The 17,456-nt window shown below is 39.4% G+C and overlaps 1 long non-coding RNA gene across 1 annotated transcript in view; it reads left to right on the top strand.

The window, feature by feature from the left end:
* The window catches only part of LOC137205024 (uncharacterized), a 98,480-nt gene extending 81,347 nt beyond the window's left edge, over positions 1-17,133 (top strand). The window contains exon 3 of the long non-coding RNA XR_010933962.1: positions 15,975-17,133. This is a non-coding gene — a long non-coding RNA (uncharacterized lncRNA). The remainder of the gene's footprint in view (positions 1-15,974) is intronic.
* Positions 17,134-17,456: the final 323 nt, after the last annotated feature.

Raw genomic sequence — 17,456 nt, 5'->3', positions numbered from 1 at the left:
ACTTGAAAAATCCTCAACACCACTAGTCATTATGGAAAAGCAAATCAAAACCACCATGAGATATCACCTCACATCTTTTAAGATGGCTATTATAAAAAAGACAAGAAATAACAAGTGTTGACAAGGATGTGGAAAAAAGGGGAATACCTGTGCATTGTTCGTGGGAATGCAATTTGGTACAGCTACTATGGAAAACAGTATGGGGGTTTCTCAAAATATTAAAAATAGAATTACCATATGATCCAGCAATTCCACTTCTGAGAATATATTCAAAGGAAATAAAAACAGGATATCAACAAAATATCTGCATTGTTATGTTCACTGCAGCATTATTCACAAGAGCCAAGTTATGGAAACAACCTAGGTGTCCATCAGTGGATGAATGGATAAAGAAGATGTGAGATATATACACAGTATGTGTTTAATATGGGTATCCATATATATAAAATGGAATATTACTCAGCCATGAGAAAGAAGGAAATTCTACCCTTTGCCCCTACATGAATGAACCTTGAAGACATTATGCTAAGTGTAATAAGCCAGACCAAGAAAGACAATACTGCATAGTATCACTTCAATGGGGAATTAAAAGAAAAAAATCAGCCTCACGGAAAAAAGAGTAGAAAAGATTGATTGATTGCCAGAGGCTGGGGGTTGGTGGAAATAAGCAGAGGTTGGTAAAAGAGTACAAACTTTCAGCTATAAGGTGAATAAGGTCTGAGGATCTAATGTAAAATATGGTGACTATAGTTGACAACACTGTATTATACGATTGAAATTTGCTAATAATAGAGTAGAACTTAAGTGTTCTTACCAAAACAATAAATAAATAACTATGTGAGGTTATGGACGTGTGAATTAACTAGATGACAGGAATCCTCTCACGACGTATCATTATATCAAATCACCAAGATGTACACTTGAAATATCTTACAATTTTATTCATCAATTATGCCTCAATAAAGCTGAAAAAAGAAGAAGAATGTGAGGCATGTTGCTACCTACTTGCAAACTTCTCTAGTAAATTGTTGAAGCAGCTGCACACCAGGAAGTGTGGGCCAAAGAAGCAAAATTCAGCACTTCTCTAACTGTGGATATTTTCAGACAACTTCTTAGCTTCCTAGAACTCATAGACCCCAAAAGTGAGATGATTTGGTGAGCTCATAAGAATAAACAAAGTTTTAGCAGAAACTGAGTATCAAAGTTTTTCAAAACATCTGAAACTCCCTTTGTAAAATTCTCACATGTAGACATTTCATAAATAAAAGATGCTAAGGATACTCCCTTGAGTAACTCAAGTTATTATGATAATATAACACAAGGAATACTTCACGCTGATTTTAGGTACCTTTTTTTTTTTTTTTTTTTTGCGGTACGCGGGCCTCTCACTGTTGTGGCCTCTCCTGTTGCGGAGCACAGGCTCCGGACGTGCAGGCCCAGCGGCCATGGCTCACGGGCCCAGCCGCTCCGCGGCATGTGGGATCTTCCCGGACCGGGGCACGAACCCGTGTCCCCTGCATCGGCAGGCGGACTCTCAACCACTGCGCCACCCGGGAAGCCCTTTTAGGTACTTTTTAATCATAGAAGGGATTTCAGAAATTTTTTGCATCAGTGAGAATGCTTGAGTAAATCACTCGTGTGAATTAACATGTCACGGCAGAGAAGCAGACTCCCGATATAACAGATTGAAGGGACCAGGAGGGAGGACAAAATCCTCCTTGGAGGATTTGACATCTTAATTTTTCAGTAGACCCTGTGACTTAGGTGTCCACATTCTACTTGAGGTAATGTAGTTAAATATTCGTAACCAAGCTACTTTGGTTTTCCCATCACCATAACTTCTAGACCATGTCTGATACAAGAGTCCTGTGTTGTTGCTGCTGCTACTACTAGTACTAACAGTTAATGTATGTCACAACTTTGGTTTTTAAAGTATTTATGTAAATAATCTCCCCCCCTCAATTTTCCAAAATAGAAGTGGAAGTGATATATAAGATAACCAAATCTGAAGATATACACATTTAACACTCATGCTGCCATTTCTTTTCCCACACCAAAGGTAGACATTACTAATCAATCCTTCTTACTAAGCATAGATTCCCCTCAGAGTCTTTCTCAACTTTTAGTAGATGTGTAGGCATCCACTATCAATCTCTCATAGTTGGCATTATAAGAAGTATATTTGCTATTTGGGATGGAGCACAACCTATCTTTTTACAGATAAAGAAATGCTCACAAAGGGATTGTACAGCAAATCTGTGGCAGAGTTAGGGCAACAGTATGTCTCACCTGCCCACAGTATGTCTCACCGGCCAGTGCTCTTTCTACAGCCCCACCTGTAGTTTGCCAGAATATGCCACCCAAATGACTAATCAGATTCTGGTTTCAAAATTTAAAAGCTAACAATGACTTTTAAATGTCATTATTCAGAAAGCTATTCTAAGAAAGAGACTTTGGTCCAATATATTTACTACCTCAGCTGGCCACCATTCTTTACACAGCAAGTATAATCAGTTATCCCTGGGGGGCAGATGATGATTTCAGCAGTTGGCGAAATACATGAATTTATAAAGTCTGCTAGTACGTTCACATCCTACAAAAGTGCACACAGTCAATCTCAGAACGTCACCAGCCCTTCAAATAGAAGGATTCTAGCTACGTGTGAGGGGTAGCTAATCAAAGTCAGCTACGACTAATAAACATGAATAAGAAGAGCCCAAGAGAAGGACAGATGCTGGTGAGTACTTCTTACCATTTTAGACAACTCAGAATTCTAACCATTCTGCTAAAAACAGACAATGGACTCATTGCTGTTGTTTTACCGATGAACTATTCTCTCTGCTTTTTCCCAAAAGGCACCCTGGCAAACTTTGCTTAGTAAATATTGACACCTGTAAACCAAGCTGGCTAATGCCGTTGGCTCCCCAGCTATCTTCCCATCTGTTGCCTGAGAATTTTAAGCTACGTATTTGGGGACTCTTGCTCTCCTTCCATTGTAAACTGTAAAAAATGCTACCCAGAAACTAATCCGAAAGCCACATGGCCCTAGAGGGGCCTGGGGTAAGTTAAGGGAAATGTAGTCTAATATGTAAAATGCATATCCCACTGGCCTCCTCGGCCACCCCGTCTTTAGTTAACAGCATGCCGGGGTAATCTGCTTAGTTACCAAGTGGGGCTTTTTTCCCTCTTCCCCATGAGATCACCCAGACCACGATCAAAGCCCAAACACACTCTCTGCCAGCTCTGTTGTTCCCCAGAGTGGGATTAATGACTAATTATGTCAGGTCACTCATCCAGATGGCCTCTCAGATGTTCCTTTGTCATTGTCTGACCTTCCATATGCCCCTTTGACCTTGAGGTTTATTTCCATGGAAACATGAAGCCTCAGTTTCCTTGCTGAGACTGCCAAGAACTGGCCAAAAGGAGGGATATGGGATAATCTACCCACACTTTGTATTCTGCTTCCATCTCATGCCTTGTTAAATCCAATGAATAGATAAAAAATGCTATCTGGTCCCAGCTGAGTGATGACCATGGTCATGATTCTATGTTACATGCTATGTTTTTTAAATTAGCAGACAGCTTTGTACATGGAAACGTGCATTCAATTTGAAGAACATCAATGGCCATAATGTGATCTTTTTATCTCATTAATGTTAAGCAAGGGTAATAGAATGGAATTACAAAATATCACTGTGAAAGGAATACAATTCAGAGAATTATAGATATCCCCCATTAAAGCCCTAGAGATGTTTGGATAAGTCAACTTGTTCAGTTTCATAAATTAAAGATTTCTTTACTTACTACCTTTTCTGGGGTTTAAATTCTAGCCTCAGATGTTGATCTTAATCTGGAGAAGGATTTTAAAGTGGTTAGTAAAATGGAGAAATTTCCTCAAAACTACCAAATAAGTAAATAAAAATAGAATAGGAGACTGACTCATGAACTCAATTATATAAAAGAGGTTGAATATGTATTTGCATGGGATGAAATGTATTTCCCTTTGCAGTTTAAAGAAGACGAAAGAATAATTCAACTGTCTAAAATGTGGAGGCTAATTCACCTCTCCCGAGTTCATCCAAGAATGAAATGTCTCTCTGCTCTGTGCGTGAATTCATACAAGCACAGAGCTCTCGCGGGGAATGCAAACAGAGTGGGAAGTATTCACACCTGCCCAAGTTTCCCTGGCAGGGTGGTAATTTATCAATCTCCTCTCACTAATGGTCAGGAAGCTGCAGATTCCAGCTGAGAGTTATCAGTTTTCTTAAGAAATTTAAAGAGCTAGGTGAAAGAAAGGATTGTGTTCCTTGCATTGTTGTTTATGGGTCATTTTGCCTTCTGAACCCAGAAAGGAAGACTTGGGTCAAAAGGAAGATCTCACCCTGGTTAATGGCATCCAATCCCTTCCAGCCCCCTCTCCCAGAGCTCGAAGGCCCTTTGGAAGCAGCGATGGTACCTTGCTCACTACTTACTCTGGCATCTCCAGTACTTCCATGCCCAGCACAGTGCCTGGAGTAATCTAGGTTTCTAAAAACTTTGCTGAATGAATGAACATTAGTGCCAATTTATGTGTACCAGAAAGCTTGACCTCTCCTTTTGTTTTCTTCCAATAATACTGTCAGGAATTGTTTATTTAAAACGCCTCTCTGTGTATGCAAATTCAGCCTCAAGGAACACAAATTCAATAAACAGTGAAATCCTTTCCTTTCACTGAGAGAGACAATTTTATTTAAAGAATGATAACTACACAGTAGACTTCCACAAAGCGTAAAAGGACAGCATGTTCCTAATCATTTGAGAATGTGGCCAGAAAACTCCTGTCACATTTCAGGCAGTGTTCTAGGCCTTTTGCAATGGCTCCATTCCACATGAGATACTAACTGCATCTTCTGGGCTAGCCACAACACCCGCAGATGAAGATTCTCTCCTTTCTCAAATTGGCATTGCTCAGAGACACGGCAAACTGATAGCCCACAAGGTGGACAAGGAGGGGTGGCAGGTGACCTGTCGACAGTAGTAGCTATAAATCTGCCACCTTCCAGATTTTGCGTTAGTGTAATTTAGTGGTTTTTATTATCTCCATTTGCAGAAGACAAATGTTTTCCTAGGAACAAATCTATGTAAATAATCTTTTAAATTTCTAAAAAATGCTTTGTCATTCATAAGATTTACAGACAGAATCATCTTAATTAGCAACATATCCGAAATGTTGACATTCTATCTCAGTAGAAATATGAACCTAACATAAATTCAAATCTTCCATTAACCAAGGCTCATCACAACATCGTCTGACACTTGTCTGGGTCCCAGTTTCCTCATCTGCAAATCACAATAATGTGCCCTGTAAGTCCTTGCAATAACAATGAGTTAAAATAATTTTCCCAGCAGGAGGGACTTGAGATTCTCACAGGCTGGAACTCAAACTCTCATGGTTGCCTACAAGATTCATGAGAGTCAGCTAGTATATTAGAATATTGCATCAAAGGGGAAATTACTGTATCAGGGAACTGGAGATCAGTGTCATCCAAGTACTGCTTGTTTGATTTTTATGGTCCTTGTAAATTGCCTTGTAAGTAATTTTATACCAATGAAAAAACATTTGTTAAGTGTCTGCAATGTGCTAGGTCCTGGCTTAGTTTCTGGAGATAAAATAATGATGTCCTCAAATTGCTCTTAGCCCAGTAAGGAGACTGGGGAGTAAACCCAGAGTGACTCGGGAAGGCAAAGGACAGCTTCCTGGAGGAGGTGACATCTAAATAAGGGCAGACCTAGAAAACAGGGGAAGAGTGAAGAAAAGTAGCCAGGTAGAGGGAACAATTTATGCCAGGTCCTCTGGGGAAAAATGGACAGGCCGAATTCAGAGATCTGCGAGTAGTCCAGTATGACTGAGGTTGGGTATGAGGATGAGGCTGCAGAGAAGAGTGGGAGCCCCATCTTCAAAGGCCTCATATACCATGTCAGGGAATCTTCAGCACAGAGGCATCCAAGCAGACACTGCCAGGAGATCCACTGTGAACTCTATCCTTGGGTGGCTATGCCTTGGACTTCTGGCTGGAGTTCAAGGGAAGGATTCCAGTCCAGAGAAAGGAATGACCAGGACAAGCCAGGGCCCCAGTCCTGGAAGGACTAGATTGGTAGACAATCCAGGCAGAACTTGGGCCCTGGGAACAAGAGGGTGAAAATTATCACAAGGGGACTGGTTTTAGACACAAGGGAGAAACCCAGAAGTCTCTCATTCTCCCAGACAAGCATTGGAGGTAACTGGGAGCCAAGTTTCAGTGTGCCATTCTAGAGTATCTTAAATCTCCTCTTTCTAGAGAGAGGGATTGGGTAGGGTTGGAGGGGCCAGGCTGAACCTTTAAGAAGGAAGAGGCCTGGGTTGTAGAAAGAGGAGAGAGGCAGAGGCAAGAATTAGGTAGGTCTTTCTCTTGCAGCTATGTGAGACTGTGGATCTGGAGTTGGTTAGCTATGTGGCTTTGAGAAAATTTCCTTCTTATTCTCTCTGAACATTCATTTCCTCATCTATAAAATGAGAAAAATGATGTTAACAATCCTCGCTGGATTGTTGAGTAAATTAGAAATAATAGAAGCCAAACACCTGGCATCTACAAGGCACTTCGTGATGGTAGTAAATAAGTAGTAGCTTTTATTAAGAGGGTGTATAGACCTTAATGTAGCTGTGGGAGACATGCATTAGCCACAACAGGGAATAACTAACAATTATCTTTGCACTTACTTTATCTGGATCTCTTTCATAGTGTTTTCATTCCACTTAGCATTAGTAATTACGCAAATATTATGATAATTCAGTTATCAGTATGTTTTATATTATGATTTATCCACTTTAGTATCCCCTGGGGTGGCTATTACAGCTTTACATGGGATGGGTGCCTAGTAAATAATTGTTGAATGACTAAATAGCCCCTTTGGGGATAAAATATGAATCACAGGGCCACTCCTAAAAGTTGCTTCAGTTATTTGTAGTTAAGTATTTATTCCTCCACTTAATTCAACACTTATTTATTGAGTACAAATTTTGTACCAGGCGTTGTTCCAAGCCACGCCATCCATCACCAATCCCTAATTGTTTCAGCAAAGCGGTCAGGATTTGTTTTTATTTTGTTTTGCTTTTCATTAATGCCGTGGTTCCAAGGAAAGATCAGTTTTTGGATTCTGTCAGCGTGCATTTGTCAGAAGCAGCCACAAACGTATCCCTCATCTTAGCTGTTTGAAAGGAAAGAAATAAAGAATGAGAAAGTCTCCCCATGGTGCTGTCATATGAACCCAGATGGCATGAGAAACCAGCAATGGAGATAACCCATGACAACTGCCAGCCAGTGGACCCCTCCCAGTGCACAGCCATTGACTCTGTGTCCGAGTATTATCTTTGCTTTAGATTTTTACAATTTGCTCCATTAGAAGCTCAGGACATAGCCCAGAATAACTGTTTAATGAACTGACTTTTCAAAGGGTCAGTACAAGTGCAGGAGGCCCTATAAGACATTTAGAGACCTACATTTCATTCCACTTTAAAATGAAGACATCTTTCTTGAGTGAGGGAAAGAAATCTTGAAAAAGAATTCTTTTAGATTTAACAAAATTTTATAAACATATTCTCATTAGCAAGGTAAAAATTACATAGGTAAATACTACTTTAATAATAAATTTACTAAGTTTAAGAATAATATGAAGTATCCAGGATGATTTTATGTTTGGTACAGTAAGTAAAGTACCAAAGGAAAGATAATTACATCTTGCTGAGGCATCACTCTTATTCGTCTATTTTCCCATCTTGGACAGCAGAGTAACTTTCAGCTCTCCTCAGCTACTCAGACTCTTATTTGGCACTTTATTTGATCTGCTGTCTAATCTAAATAAACAGATTAACTCGTACTTGAGAGAAGAGGAGATGGAGAAACAGCAGAGAGAATGATTCAAAAGTAAGCTTCAAACATACAAATGGGATAGTTCCTTTATGAAAACATTTCTATTCATAGCTTTGCTAAAGCTCATGTGCAAAAATACTAAAATTCAATATGGTAAGTTTCTAGCTGCTGTGTATGTAATCAACTTACTGACGTGATATCCGTCACAACAATTACAGATACCCAACAAAATCCACTTTAGGCTGGATTTCTGTTTAACAGAGTCTGCCTCTTCGGCATAGAAGTGATTAGCAACCTAATTCTGAGTATTTCTTGACTTCTGAAGTTATTTTTTTTTCAAGATATCAGGTTTTACTAGTAAAAGGGAAATGCCATGTTTTAATAATAATTATTTTTGTGAAATATAAGCATATGATAGAAGAGAAGAAGTGTATGAATGAATGGTAGTCAAAGCCTCAAGTAGAAAAGAATCTGTGAATTTAATATTCTATCCCCCAGAGATAGGGAACACATGACTAGCCTGTTTAAGAGAAGCAGCTTGATAAATTCTACCACAATTAGTGTTACAGGAAAAAAAATTCTAATGTAAAAAGAAGTGAAATTGGGCTTCCCTGGTGGCGCAGTGGTTGAGAGTCCGCCTGCCGATGCAGGGGACAGGGATTCGTGCCTCGGTCCGGGAGGATCCCACATGCTGTGGAGCGGCTGGGCCCGTGAGCCATGGCCGCTGAGCCTGCGCGTCCAGAGCCTGTGCTCCGCAACGGGAGAGAAGCCACAACAGTGAGAGGCCCGCGTACCGCAAAAAAAAAAAAAAAAAAAAAAAAAAGAAGTGAAATTCCGAAGCAAAAGAATTATAAGCTGGACAAAATTGATTCTTTGGCAAATCTGTTATCACATCCTTCATTTAAATATGCAAAACTTCCATATAATTTTTTCTTTCAGGAATAAAGATAGCAGACGTAATTAGCTCTTGAGCACCAGGACATTTTACGTACTTACGTACTTTATAACAGGGGTCTCCAACCCCCGGGGCCACGGACTGGTACCACTCCTCATCATCCCCCATCTACGCTCGCATTACTGCCTGAACCATCTCTCCACCCCGCCGCACCCCCGGTCTGTGGAAAAAGTGTCTTCCACAGAAAAGGTCCCTGGTGCCAAAAAGGTTGGGGACCGCTGCTTTATAGGACAAAAAAATGTGTTGCAATTTGAGATGTGCTTATGAAAGGATAGCTCTTTCCCTACCACCTCCTTGCCCCTGCTACTTAAGTCACATCTGCTTTTCTTACTAAAGAAATAAGCCCGTGGAACAAGGGAGCTTATGCAGCTGAGGAGGAAAACTGCATTCCTTTTTGTCTGGTGCATCATCAACTAATCTGTCAGCTACATTCCAAACGCAGAATCTTTATTTTGCATGATGATTCTAGGAGGCAGAAAGCACAGCTTGGCTGACTGATCCCAGGTGGAGTCTGAAGTGCTGACAGCAAGAGAACTAATGTTTAGATTTATAAACTGAGTGAAGTTGATGTGGAAATCATTGCAAATGAATAAATATAGAGTCTTGCATTATCATTTTTATCAACTCACTTTGCTCACTATAACCCTTTCTGTGTAATTACTTGCAATGAATGTAAGCTGTACCTACAGCAGACATATGTACCTACAACTGCCACATGTGTATGAAATATGTAGCCTCTTGAAGGGAAAGAAACACACCAATTTATTCAGCATACAGATTGCAAATATGAAAGGCAAGCCAGCATCCTATGTAATAGGGAAGAAAGAGTCTATGGCTTGTATAATTCATATCCTTAAATGAGTCAAGGAGTATTCATACCCAGGAATGAAGATAAAACCGGTATTTTATTGACATTATATAAATGTTAAAATGTATATATTTTATATACTAAAAAAGGAAGATAAATAAAAGCTAAATCAAAGAAAAAAATGGGTTGTTGGTAGAGCACTCTGTCTTTCATATTGACTGGAGTATATAGTAAGCTGAGCTACTGAAATTACATTGAAATAATTATTAAAGGTGAATACATTTGAGCAAAAATATATATTTACTAATATTAATAGGTTTTATCTATTGATGGCTATTAATCTTACCCTTTATCTGTATCTTTTGTTTCCATGAGTTAATATATACTTTATGCATACAAACATTTCCTTATGAATAGTTTTGTATTTTTATGCCTGGATGAAGCCACTGGTGGCCAGACTTCACTAAAAATCCTTTTGGTGTGAAAACAGAATCCAGCTACAGAGGACACCACCACTCAGATGCCTTTGGATCTCTGCCATCCACAATGTGCCCATTTTTGATGCTCTCCCTTGGCGATGGCTGATTTGCAATGTCATGGCCAGAGTGCATGATGGCATGTCGACTGCAGTTAGGGGTGAATGCTAAGCATCCCTAACTTTTCTGAAGAGGCTGGTTTTAGGTTGCTTGAAGGTACATCCAAGGGTACATTTTGCACTATCAACACTAAATGCATACGTAAATGTATGAGTAAAAAATCATTTCTTCCTTCTAATGCATAGAAATAGTAAGCTGTGGGCGTTCCCTGATGGTCTAGTGGTTAGGATTCTGGGCTTTCACTGCCGTGGCCTGGGTTCAATCCCTGGTCAGGGATCTGAGATCCTACAAGCTGCACGGTATGGCAAGAAAGGAAGGAAGGAAGGGAGGGAGGAAGGAAGGAAGGAAGGGAAGGGAGGAAGGAAGGAAGGAAGGGAAAGCAGGAAAGCAGTAATATTTATAACATTTTCAATATAAAATTCCATAACTCAGCTAGGATAACATAAAGTTTTATAGATAGATAACACCTTGTATATGAAGTACATATTCTTTATCCTGGCATATTATCAAAGATTCTTAATACATGAAAGCTATAAAAGAAATTTATAGCTCTCCCTACTTTAATTAAGTAAAACAAAATGCAAGTTGTTTTTGGGGGCATCGCTTGAGTTTTTTATTTAACTTTCTTATAGGTAATACTATTGTATACTTCAAATATAATGTTTCACCAAAGTTTGTACTTACTAAGAAACTGTAATTACCAACAATGTATTACTATGAATAACATTATAAATTATTTATTTGAAAGTGACACAGTAATTAATATTCACTTTTTTGGATAATGAGAATATTTTTGTAATTTCTCTTCCCTGGTTTTCAAACTATATAACCCAACAGGATTTCATGCTGTTGTGTCAAAAAAAAAAAAATATGTGATATCTTAAAGGTTTTTTCGATTCCATAAAACCAGGTTGAATGGATCCAACATTTATTTTAGCCAATTCAATCTGGGGCTAGACCAAACTCTGGAAAGACTACAGAAAAAAAAAATTGATTCAGTGGGTCACCCCCACGTTCTGTCTGATTCTACAGAAATGTGTCCAAGACAGATTAGGGATGCAGTACATAGTGAAATGTAGTGGAAAAAAGCACTGCTACTAGCCCGAGAGGGAAAACATCACAAAGTTTTCCTCCAAGTTTATTTAAGAATGTGACTTTTGACAGATACTTAAGCTTTCAGTGTCTTGGTTAAAATATATAAATAAGAAAAATAAATCTTAAAATGCAAGACTACAGGATGGTCAGTTTAGAGTAGTTAAGTAAAACTGCTATATAAACTGCAGGTGCTATCTGCTTCAAAGAAATGGTATTTATCACAATCATTCAATAATATTCATATATTAATGAAACTCTTGCTCCCCTAAAAGGCCATGGCAAAAAGTATAAATGGGATTCAAAAACATTAGAAAACTCAGAACTAACTGACCAATGGCATGTCTTTAAAGGACACTAGTTTGGGGATTACAGCCCTAACCCCTGAGACAGACATTAGCCATTATCATGGCAGCCTACGTAGACAGTCATTGATCAAGGGCTGAAATAACCACAACTTCTATTGAGGATGTGAGGCTTGGTTTTGAGTAAAATGAGACCAATCACAGAGCCCGGCACATAATTACTCAGTAAATATTTACTGAATTAAGCTTAAAAAGTGCAAGTTGTAATTCCTCTTACTGTGGCCTCCCAATGCAGTAGGAGAAGTTTCCAGTAGACAGAGTACACCTGTGTGAACTGTAAACCTTACTCAGGAAAGCTGACTGAGGTCAGCATGACTAGTTCAAATTCTTATTCAGCATTCCCTTCAAACCTCACTCCCAGGCAGCCATGGGAAGCATGGGAATGAAAAATAATTTCCTCCAGCCTGACCCCCAGAAGAAGGAGGAAAAACACAACATGCACTTTGGCAGGTGACTGCTTCCTTCCTCTGCTCAAAAAGCCCGAAGGAGACATATGAAGGTCAGAGATATCTCTGTGGGTTATTCCTTAACTAGTACTTTTTAAAGTTGTGGTAAACTCTGGATAATATAAAATTTACCATTTTAGCCATTTTTAAGCATACAGTTCAGTGACAATAAGAACATTGTTGTGCAATGTTCACACTGTTGTGCAACCATCCCCACCATCCATCTCTAGAACTTTTTTCCATATTCCCAAGTGGAGACTCTGTACCCGTTAGACAATAATTCCCCATTTCCCCCTTCTCCCAACCTCAGGCACCACCATTTTACTTTCTGTATCTATGAATTTGCTCCGGACACCTCATATATAAGTATTTAGAATCATACAATGTTTGTCTTTTGTGATTGGCTTATTTCACTTAGCATAATGTCCTCAAGGTTCACCCATGTTGCAGCCTGCCTCAGAGTTCCTTTCTGAAGACTGAATAATATCCCGTTGTATTATATACCATATTTTGTTTATCCATTCATTCATCGATAGATACCTGAATTGCTTATACCTTTTGGCTATTGTGAATAATGCTGCTATGAATGTGGGTGTACAAATATCTGTTCAAGTCTCTGCTTTCAATTCTTTTGGATCTATACCAGAAATGGGATTGCTGGATCACGTGTTAATCCTATTTCATCCTATATTCCATAGTGACTATACCATTTTACATTCCCACCAGCAGTGTACAAGGGTTCCAGTTTCTCCACATACTTGCCAACACTTATTTTCTATATTTTTAACAGTAGCCATCCTAATGGATGTGAAGACCTCTACCTAGTATTAATATTTTGTAGTGTTTTTCTTATCAGAGCCACTTCCCTTCCTGTAAGCCACGTCACGCATACATGCTTCAGCGAACCACTCATTCCTACCTTTTTGTCTTGATTAATCAACAGTCCTGCACAGGATAACACTTGAGCTATCTACTGGAACCAAGTCATCGTCTAGCCCACTGGAGCTTTCGAGAACGTAAGCACTTTGGGGAAGATGAATCTTCTCATGAAGATGAAAGCAGGCAAAGGAGCATGGCTTTCATTCTCATACTGACGTGGGCCACATCAGGCTGTAGAAGGTTTAGCTAGAGCCAAAGGAAACAGATTCTGAAACATAACTATCTTAAAACTGATGAGAAATATCACATTAAATCTTCAGTATTCACTGTCATTAAACCTAACAAGGAAGAGGTAAAGTGAGACAGTTTAGAAAACAAACAGATATTTTTATTTTAAAGAAAAGTATTACTTAGAAGATATATATATACTTTAGATGATGTTCAGTTTGTAAGAGATTCAAATGATTACATTTATCAAGTCACTTAAGATGTTGTTTTCTTCCCCAAGCAAAACAATCACAAATTCCCAAACGAGTTATTGACCATTGGCAAATTTCTTTTTTGCCTGTTGTCATTCTCCCTTCATTCTCAGTTCTTCCTGCAGAAGAGCGTATTACAGAATCAGACACAGTGACAAGCAAGAACCTTGTCCTCCAATGCTTTCTATCTTAAATAATTATAATCATTATCACCCAGAGCCACACAGCTGGTTCTTCTTGGAGAAATATTTATGACATTATTTAAAGCTTCAAATTAATAACACTACAGAGGAGAGTAGAATCATGTCAGAGGCATTAACCAGTAACATCGCAATAAGGGTTTTATAGCACTATAGTCACCTGTCTTACACTTATGAGATGCAGAATATTCTTTAACTCTGTTTAAGGTTTTTGGTGAACATGTGATTAATTAGAGTGGCTTTTACTGCAGGTTCAAAGTACATTGCTTCTTACCATGAATGTAATCACTGATGGCTGAAAGAATTAATCTTGTAGCATAGACTATTATATCCTTACACCATGTGCCACTGTAGTTTAGGCTGCATGAGATGCCAAAGATTTGTCATTTATTTACAGAATCTCACCAATGGTAAAGTGGTGGGTAGATTCTACGAACAATAAATGTGATGACTTCATAGTTTCATGTACTGCCATATTTAAACGGAGTTAAGCTCTTCCACTATAGATTGCTAGCTTCCTGTACGTTATGCTTTGGTAGGCACAGAAAAAAGGTACTTAAAAACACAGACAGGGCTTGTGACACGAGGCACCACCACAGAGGAATGGGTCTGAGAGGACTGTCATCACTGTGATCATTGACTATCAGCAGATGTATTCAAAAGGAGCAATAGTTCTCATAGAAACATCATTAGGTATTCTTGATGGCATTGAACTTGGGTACAAAAACGAACATAGGAAAGTATAAACATTGAAACTCACCAAACGTGGGGCAAGTGGGAAAATCTGCCTACAGCACCCCTGAGGTCCTAGGCGTTTCAGCCTCAGGCAAATCAACCTTGGTTCACCTTGGCACTGACAGGGCTCCATCAGATATTACATCCCCTGCCTGTGCTTCTCTTATGCTGATTGACAGCCTCTCCCCTCCCGGCCCCCAGCTCCCTGGGCCAGGCCGCCTGTTTTGTCAGCTGCCGTCTGCCTCACCTCACCGAAGGCTCGGCTGCCACTCTGCATCCGGGCCCTGGGAGACCTTTCGAGTCTGCAAATAACACTGGAGAATTCAGACTAATCGGTTCAGCTTCCCTCAGGCAAAGGGAAAAAAAAGATTTCTTAAAAGGAAAAGGATTCAGAGAAAGCGAGCAAAGTCTTGCCTGGTCTCCACTTAGGGAATCAGAAAGAGCACAGTCAATTGAATAAATGGTTCACCTAATCATGGGGAAATCAGGGAGGAAAAAAGCTCTGCTTTGTGGCTTTTTACTCTTGTGAGGTCACTTATAGAATCGTGTAATAGAAATCAGTTCTGAAGGTTTAGGAAGTGGAAGTCATTTCCTTCATTCCTCCACGTCCTATGTCATGTAATTTTCTCTCTCGTTTTCTTTTTTGAAAGCGCACTTCTGCTGTTGGCCACAATCCTTCACGCTGTGCACTTGGTACATGCACACATGCACACACACGCACACACGCACACAGATGTCTCTCATTACTGACCCATTTTGAGGCTGAATTAGTTAAGATAGTAGCTTACCTTAAAACAAAAGTGTAAGTTGGGAAGACATCTATGGTTCTGATAAAGATCAAGCACATTAGATCCTGTCATGAGAGCGCTCTATATATCCAGACTAGGAATCCATTTACCAAAATTTTATTGGAGAAATATGAGTGACTATTCTGGCATTCTTTGTGTTTGCCCTTTCTGAAATTTACCTGGGTTTTCCTAAAAGTTCTCTAGGCTATTTTTTCTGGACTGCCCAAGCCCTCTTCCTCATGAGTGATACTTGCTTGGAAATTGGGCGTCCCAGTGCAACTGCTTGCTAATTGTAATTTAATTTGAATCTTACTTAAGAAAGCATTTTCTTTGGCGGGGGAAGAAATCTTCAAGGAAAAAAAAATACCTTCAGATCTTGATTTGTATAACTAACCCCTTGCACTTGGCGGATCATTAGATCTCACTAGTTTGTAATGCAATCAGAGTCAGCATTCTGCTCTTAAGGGCTGCTCTGTAATTTGCTTGTTAATATATTAGCACACAGCATTGATCAAATGGCTAATCCAATCACACGCTTGTTATTGATCCCTTATTGATTACCCAGCCTGGTGATCACTTTTGTTGGGTTCAGTCAATAGCAGATGCCCAGTAGCCTTTCACACACCTAATTAGCTTATGAAATAAACCAAACATTTTGCTTGGCCCCGAAGGCAAAGATCAATGGAAAGCTTTGGGGCTGAATTCAGATGATTTTTTCATCAACTTTTCTTCTTCTCTTCTGCAGCCACTCAAGTTCACATGAACACTCTCCCTCCGGTTTGAAGACATCTGAAAAGCAGCTGCCACGGCTGAGACACTGAAGCAGCTGGAAGCCATAAATCACGAGGGTGAGGGATTCTGGGTTGCACGTTGGCATGTGGTCTGTCAGGCCAGAAAAATAGAGACATAAAAGAGCCAAAGGTCGGAGGTATGTAGAGTTTAGAAGCCTGAACTTGTGCTATATTTCATGCAAGGAAACCTTGGCATTGGTGGTTCTTTCCAAATGCTCTTTCACTTTACTCCGCGGATAAGGCACTTGGTTAGATCTTTACTCCTCTGAATGGGCTGAATTCAGCTTCCTGCTATTCACCCTGCTACTATTAACTTGATCATGTGCCTCCATGCCATCATGCAGGGGACCAATTCCTTCAAGGGAACCTGGACTAAATAAGAACTTTCCAGTTACATCAAAAATCCCTGACCCTTCTGAAACAATTTATGCTACCTTAAACTTTAAAATGAAAGCAATATTTGAGATGATTTGGTTGTTCCTTTCACATGACTCTAAAAACTATCCACTCCCCTGGGCCGAACCCTATTTCCCAATTTCTTTACCCCCCAGGCTGGACCTCATCATAAAGATATTTGTCCAGGGGCCTGAGTAATAACAGACCCGTTTATTGATTCAGAGCAGGAAAGTGAGAAGAATGGCTTTCCTGGAAACTACCAACAGCTACACAGTTAATTTTCCTGCGCAGTGTGTGGTAATGACCCCCAATGATGGGAAGTTCCAAGTTCCAAAACACAGCACCAGGCTGGTGGAGAGGGATCAATGTCTACTGGCAAAGTGAAGGTAGATACAACTGAAGCATGATTCCAAAATCAATCCCAGAATGTTCCTGCCCAAACTGCCAATGTTAGAACAGAGAATTCACCAAATGCCTTTCAATTTAAAAAGAAAAGCAATTTTCCAGATACCACAGTTGACTTATATACTCATGACAAATTTTCCTATGGATTTAGGAGAACAATGGATTTAAGGACAAAAATCAATCAGTCAGTCAGAGAAACCTACCTACATGGTAGGGAAGACTAACTGTTCTTCTCCTTGTCAGGGGCATATGGACACAAGTAATCTTTCCTTAGAAATCACCTAGATAATTTCACCAACTTTTCACCTTACATTGGAGATAAGATCTATGTATACAATAAAAATGAAAGTTTACCTATTTTTAAAGGCTTTTTAACATTTTATTCTCCAAGTGATTTTTATTTAGAGTTGTTTTATTTGGGCTACTTGCTTTTTTGTTTGTTTCCATGTTAAACAAAAAAGTTATCAAAACCAGTGACATGTACCACCATACAGAATGATGACTTCACATTTAAAAATACCTATGCTCATTTATTTTCTTTTGTAGAACCAATTTATTTATTTGTAAATTAATCTGAGATGTAGAGAAGAGGTAAATTTATCCAACGTAGCATGACTTAGCAGAGCTGAGATAAA

Source organism: Pseudorca crassidens, chromosome 13, assembly GCF_039906515.1.
Source record: "Pseudorca crassidens isolate mPseCra1 chromosome 13, mPseCra1.hap1, whole genome shotgun sequence".
NCBI lineage: Eukaryota > Metazoa > Chordata > Mammalia > Artiodactyla > Delphinidae > Pseudorca > Pseudorca crassidens.
Note: the sequence above shows the minus strand (reverse complement) of the source record. Positions and strands in the feature narration are given on the sequence as shown.